This window comes from Camelina sativa, chromosome 9 (assembly GCF_030686135.1).
Source record: "Camelina sativa cultivar CO46 ecotype springtype chromosome 9, ASM3068613v1".
Lineage (NCBI taxonomy): Eukaryota > Viridiplantae > Streptophyta > Magnoliopsida > Brassicales > Brassicaceae > Camelina > Camelina sativa.
This window is the reverse complement of record NC_141888.1, coordinates 9580492-9587991: the sequence shown is the minus strand read 5'-3', so window position 1 is coordinate 9587991 and position 7500 is coordinate 9580492. Positions and strand designations below refer to the sequence as shown.

At 29.1% G+C, this 7500-nt stretch overlaps 1 pseudogene across 1 annotated transcript in view; it reads right to left on the bottom strand.

Annotated features, from left to right (window-relative positions):
* Positions 1–7438: 7438 nt before the first annotated feature.
* The window catches only part of LOC147937974 (DNA-directed RNA polymerase subunit alpha pseudogene), a 1449-nt pseudogene continuing 1387 nt past the window's right edge, over positions 7439–7500 (bottom strand). The window contains exon 2 of the transcript XR_015566198.1: positions 7439–7500. This exon is cut by the window's right edge and continues 697 nt beyond it. The product of XR_015566198.1 is annotated as a DNA-directed RNA polymerase subunit alpha pseudogene (transcript).

Sequence of the window (7500 nt, the reverse complement as noted above, 5' to 3'; positions counted from 1 at the left end):
CTGGTTTGTATATATATAATTTCTTTTTCAAAGGGGACAATAAAAAAAGTACACAATTTTAAACCTAAATAGAAATGTTTTCCAATAATCCTTCATAAATCTTTGAAAAGAAATATATATTCAAATAAAAAAAAATTAGAAGTGATTAAAAATATTACTATGTTACTGTAAAAAAATTATTTGTCTTTTTTTTATTACTACTAAATAAATATAAATAAATAAAATTTTATTGTTATTTTATGCAGATACAGAAAAAGTGAATTCTAATTCCGTATTACAATAATTTATATACATATATTAAGAATAGAACAAAGATTTACACGATAAAAAATACTTAATATTAATTATATAAAAAAAACTTTACCTAAAACAAAGTTATTTGAGTTTGGTTTTTTAGGATTGTTAAGGAATGGATTTGCATCATGGAATTTAGTGATTGTCTTCCAGTACACTAAGCGAGCTTTTTTTTTTACATATGATGTGAAGAAATCTTATATTTTTTTGATAATATAATATATCAGTATAGATTACTTAAATGAGTTTTCTTGTACGGATTTCAAACGTTAAAAAAAAGTAAAAAAAAAACAGTTGGATTTGAAACTTTTGAATGTCTTTTTTGTTTTGAAAATAATATATAATAAAAAAAATAACTCGATATGGAGTACGAAAGAATAGAATAATAAATGTCTTTGACATCCAATTATACCACTGAAATTTTTTTTTTCATTTTTGAATGGCAGTTCCAAAAAAACGTACTTCTATCTCGAAAAAGCGTATTCGTAAAAAAATTTGGAAAAGGAAGGGATATTGGACAGCGTTGAAAGCTTTTTTGTTAGGGAAATCACTTTCTACAGGTAATTCAAAAAGTTTTTTTGTACAGCAAAATAAATAAAAAAACTATAATAATTAGAATTAGCCTAACTAAAAAACCCAATTTTTGAAAATACATATAAAAAAAATAGGAACCAAAAGAAAAAAAAAAGGTTCACGTTTTTTTTAGAACGGGGATTCGTATTTTCCCCACCACTATCTTGTTACAATAAAAAAAAGATCTTTTATTTCCTCTTAATGAGGAAATAAAAGATCTTTAAATTAATTACTTTAAGTGATCAAAAAATCTTATGTTTGTACAATATAAAAAGATACATAAAAACTATTTTGAGAATTTTTTGATTTCTCTCGAGCAATTAGGAAAATCTAATTTTATTTAAAATGTCTAAAGGTTTTGAAGAAATTTTTATTTTTCGAAAAAGCATTTTGTTATCATATAAATGAAAAAAAAAAATGATAAAGAGCATTTCGAATTTTGTCTTTGGGTTAAAGTTGAATTTAGTTATATTTTTCATTGTATTCTAGAAAAAATATAAAGGACAAAAGTTGAATTTAAATAATTTTAAATAACTCAGATAAAAAAAAAGATCTTAATTGAATTAAAACCCGAATACCTTTTTCAAAAAGTTTTAATTGATTAAATCAATTGGAAATTTGAATCAATTGGCTTCTTTATTTAAATTTGAATCTCGACGATTGAATCAAAACTTGTTAATATTGTTTTGAACAAGTTGCCGCTATGGTGAAATTGGTAGACACGCTGCTCTTAGGAAGCAGTGCTAGAGCATCTCGGTTCGAGTCCGAGTAGCGGCATAAGATCTTCTAAAAGAGATATTATATTATAAGTTTTATAATCAAAATAATACCCGACTTTTTTATAAAATCGGGTAAAACCTAGTATTAATTTATTAATTTTTAACAAATTTTTTATGATTTTTTCAATTTTAGAGCATATATTAACTCATATATCTTTTTCGGTCGTTTCAATTGTACTGACAATTTATTTTTTAACTTTTTAGTTAATTTAGATGAAATCATAGGATTTTTTGATTCATCAGATAAAGGAATCATAATTACGTTTTTTGGTATATCAGGATTATTATTCACTCGTTGGATTTATTCAGGACATTTTCCATTAAGTAATTTATATGAATCATTAATTTTTCTTGCGTGGGCTTTTTCACTTATTCATATGGTTTCCTATTTTAATAAAAAACAACAAAATCACTTAAACGCAATAACTGCGCCAAGTGCTTTTTTTATTCAGGGTTTTGCTACTTCAGGTCTTTTAAACAGAATGCCTCAGTCTGCAATATTAGTACCAGCTCTCCAGTCCCAGTGGTTAATGATGCACGTAAGTATGATGATATTAGGCTATGGCGCTCTGTTATGCGGATCATTATTATCAATAGCTCTTCTAGTGATTACATTTCGCAAAGTCGGGCCTACTTTTTCTTTTTGGAAAAAGAATATAAAAAAAAAGAAATTTTATTAAATGAATTTTTTTCTTTTGATGTACTTTACTACATAAATGAAAGAAATTCTATTTTACTACAACAAAACATAATTTTAGTTTTTCTAGAAATTATTATAGGTATCAACTAATTCAACAATTAGATTTTTGGAGTTTTTGTATTATTAGTCTTGGATTTATCTTTTTAACCGTCGGCATTCTTTCAGGAGCTGTCTGGGCTAATGAGACATGGGGTTCATATTGGAGCTGGGACCCAAAAGAAACTTGGGCATTTATTACTTGGACGGTATTCGCAATTTATTTACATATTAAAACGAATAGGAATGGTAGGGGTATAAATTCTGCTCTTGTGGCTTCGATAGGTTTTCTTTTAATTTGGATATGCTATTTTGGCGTCAATCTTTTAGGAATAGGTTTACATAGTTATGGTTCCTTTACATCGAATTAAAGTACCAAACAAAAAGGAATCCAAAGCTAAATAAAAAAATAGCATTTATATCTAACTCTAACTTCGTATAAGTTAAGAAATCTAATTTAGTTTTAGTAGTAAATTATCAAGAACCTTTTGAATCAAGTAGTACAGTGATTCAAAAGGTTCTCACAATACAAAGACCAAAGACTTCTGATTACAATTCACTTTAATGCTTTTTTTAATTTCCTGAAAACTATCCATAAAAATAATTAGATAAAATGGATTCGACCTTGTCACTTGCTAATGAGAGCACAAAATCAGGATAAATCCCAATACCAATTATGGGCAGAAGAATAGAGATTGAAAGAAATAACTCTCGGGGTCCAGAATCAAAAAAAGAAAAGTTTTTGACATTAATTAACTTGTATCCATAGAACATTTGGCGTGACATAGATAATAAATATATAGGAGTTAATATCATCCCAATTGCCATTACAAAAATAATTAAAATTTTGGAAATTAGGAAATATTTTTGGCTGGTAATTATTCCAAAAAAACAATTAATTCTGCAATAAAACCACTCATGCCCGGCAATGCAAGGGAAGCCATCGATAAGATAGTGAACATTGTAAATATTTTTGGAATGGAGATAGCCATTCCATCCATTTGATCAAGATAAACAAGCCTAATTCTATCATAACTCGTTCCTGCCAAGAAAAAAAGTGCAGCGCCAATAAACCCATGAGAAATTAGTTGTAAAATAGCTCCATTAAGTCCAGGATCCGTGATAGAACTAATACCTATAATTATAAAACCCATATGAGATACAGAAGAATAGGCTATTCTCTTTTTTAAATTACGTTGACCAAGAGATGTTGAAGCTGCATAAATTATTTGGATTGTACCGACTACCATCAACCAAGGAGAAAACATAGAATGAGCATGGGGTAATAATTCCATATTGATTCGAACCAACCCATATGCTCCCATTTTTAATAAGATTCCAGCGAGAAGCATACAGGTACTGTAATGTGCCTCGCCGTGGGTGTCAGGTAACCAAGTATGTAAAGGGATAATCGGTGATTTGACGGCAAAAGCAATAAGAAATCCAATATAAAATAGTATTTCGAGTGTAACAGGATAGGATTGATTAGCTAAAAGTTCTAAATTTAATGTTGGTTCGTTCGAACCATATAAACTTATACCTAAAACTCCTATTAATAAAAAAATAGAACTTCCTGCCGTGTACAAAATAAATTTTGTAGCTGAATAGAGACGTTTCTTTCCACCCCACATGGATAAAAGTAGATAAACGGGAATTAATTCTAATTCCCACATGATGAAAAAAGTAGAAGATCCCGAGAAGAAAATGATCCTATTTGACCGTTGTACATTGCTAACATCAGGAAATGAAATAATTGGGAATCCCGAGTAACTGGAAAAGCCGCTAAAGTGGCTAAAGTAGTAATAAATCCCGTCAGTAAAATCGTTCCTATAGAAAGTCCATCTATTCCCATTCTCCAGTAAAAATCAAAAAAATTGATCCATTTATAATCTTCGGACAGTTGAATTAATGGATCGTCCATTTTAAAATTATAACAAAAAGCATAGGTCGTTAGAAGAAGTTCTAAGATACAAATGCATATAGTATACCATTTATTTACTTTATTTCCCCTATGCGGGAGAAATAACATTAATGAACCAGCAGATATTGGAAAAACAACAATTATTGTTAACCAAGGAAAATCATTCGTGGTAAAGACAAGATACACCAGGTCCAAAGAACGCGTACTCAAAAAAATATATAAATAAAAAATATAATTTAACTTTTTTGAGTACGAGTACTTGTCAATAAAAAAAAAATGTATTCCAAATTTATTAAAATGAGGTTTTTGGTAACGTATCAATAAGCTAGACCCATACTTTGAGTTGTTTCATGCCATAAATAAAGTCGAACGCTCAAAAAATCCGTTGGACAGGCGGATTCACATCTCTTACAAACAACACAGTCCTCGGTTCTTGGAGCGGAAGCTATTTGCTTAGCTTTACATCCATCCCAAGGTATCATTTCTAATACGTTTGTAGGGCATGCTCGGACACATTGAGTACATCCTATACAGGTATCATAAATTTTTACTGAATGTGACATAGGATCGATAGTTTTTTGAATGTCATAAATTTTCAATCTAGTAAACTTCTAACTGAATGATATATTAAAATACTAGATGAAGCAATGATTTCCTTTAATAGAACTTTTGTAATGAATTCTGGCTCAATTGATAAAAAATGGGGCTAAAATACTTTGATTTCTTAAATTTTTACAAATATAATCTAGTAGGTCATAACCTATAATATATGCAAATTACTTATTTAATAAGGTCGATTGGTTTATGCGAGTTGATTTTCTGTTAAGATAAATTGACGAGACTATAGCTAATCCAATAGCTGCTTCAGCGGCTGCAATTGCTATAACAAAAATGCAGAAAATATCCCCTTTTAGTTGGGAATTATCAAAAAAATCAGAAAATGTTACGAAATTCATATTAACTGCATTGAGTATAAGTTCAAGACACATAAGAGCCCTAACCATATTTCGACTCGTGATCAATCCATAAAGACCAATCAAAAATAAATAGGCACTCAAAACAAGTACATGTTCGAGTATCATTCAGCAACTCCTTATCAATATGGATTCATTTCAATATGAAAAATAATTCACCGGATTCCATCAACTAGAATATAACAAAAAAGTACGAATAAAAACAATATTAGGTAAAAATTTTTTTTTAATATATATCAAATATAAAAATTGATTCTTAAAATATGAAATAGTATTCAATCATTAATTGAATGAACGGAAAAAATCATAACATACACAAAGTTTTCTTTGGTCTTTACTAATTATTTTTTATTGACGAGCCACAGAAATTGCACCTATCAAAGCAACTAAAAGAATTATTGAAATGAGTTCAAATGGCAGAAAAAAATCTATTGATAAATGAATTCCTATTTGTTGACTATTACTTATTAAATCTTGCTCTAGAATCTGGTTTAATTTTGTAGTCCAAATAACCCCGTACCATGACGTATCGAGAATAGTAGACATTAATAAAAAAAAGAATAGTTGTACAAACCAACGAAGTAATCCCATTCCCAACGGTCCACAGATTGAAATCGGTGGAATATTCTGAATCATTCATGAACATCACAATAAAAAACAATATAAAAGCAATAGAGAAGCGGAACTTGATTTATTTCTCACAAGATATTCGCGTTTTCAATTGCGATGGTTATTTCTCACAAGATATTCGCGTTTTCAATTGCGATGGTTATGTTTTAATCATATTTGCTGTGATGTTCATGAATGATTCAGAATATTCCACCGATTTCAATCTGTGGACCGTTGGGAATGGGATTACTTCGTTGGTTTGTACAACTATTCTTTTTTTATTAATGTCTACTATTCTCGATACGTCATGGTACGGGGTTATTTGGACTACAAAATTAAACCAGATTCTAGAGCAAGATTTAATAAGTAATAGTCAACAAATAGGAATTCATTTATCAACAGATTTTTTTCTACCATTTGAACTCATTTCAATAATTCTTTTAGTTGCTTTGATAGGTGCAATTTCTGTGGCTCGTCAATAAAAAATAATTAGGAAAGACGAAAGAAAACTTTGTGTATGTTATGATTTTTTCCGTTCATTCAATTAAATTTGATTGAATACTATTTCATATTTTAAGAATCAATTTTTATATTTGATATATATTAAAAAAAAAATTTACCTAATATTGTTTTTATTCGTACTTTTTTGTTATATTCTAGCTGATGGAATCCGGTGAATTATTTTTCATATTGAAATGAATCCAAATTGATAAGGAGTTGCTGAATGATACTCGAACATGTACTTGTTTTGAGTGCCTATTTATTTTTGATTGGTCTTTATGGATTGATAACGAGTCGAAATATGGTTAGGGCTCTTATGTGTCTTGAACTTATACTCAATGCAGTTAATATGAATTTCGTAACATTTTCTGATTTTTTTGATAATTCCCAACTAAAAGGGGATATTTTCTGCATTTTTGTTATAGCAATTGCAGCCGCTGAAGCAGCTATTGGATTAGCTATAGTCTCGTCAATTTATCGTAACAGAAAATCAACTCGCATAAACCAATCGACCTTATTAAATAAGTAACATAAAAAAAATTAGAGATTGAAATTTGCATATATTATAGGTTATGACCTACTAGATTATATTTGTAAAAATTTAAGAAATCAAAGTATTTTAGCCCCATTTTTTATCAATTGAGCCAGAATTCATTACAAAAATTCTATTAATATATCATTCAGTTAGAAGTTTACTAGATTGAAAATTTATGACATTCAAAACACTATCGATCCTATGTCACATTCAGTAAAAATTTATGATACCTGTATAGGATGTACTCAATGTGTCCGAGCATGCCCTACAGACGTATTAGAAATGATAACTTGGGATGGATGTAAAGCTAAGCAAATAGCTTCCGCTCCAAGAACCAAGGACTGTGTTGGTTGTAAGAGATGTGAATCCGCCTGTCCAACGGATTTTTTGACCGTTCGAGTTTATTTATGGCATGAAACAACTCGAAGTATGGGTCTAGCTTATTGATACGTTACCGAAAACCTCATTTGAATAAATTTGGAATACATTTTTTTTTTTATTGACAAGTACTTGTACTCAAAAATAGAGAAAGGCTAGTTCTTTTGTTTTTTTTCTTAGGTTAACTAATCTATTATGAA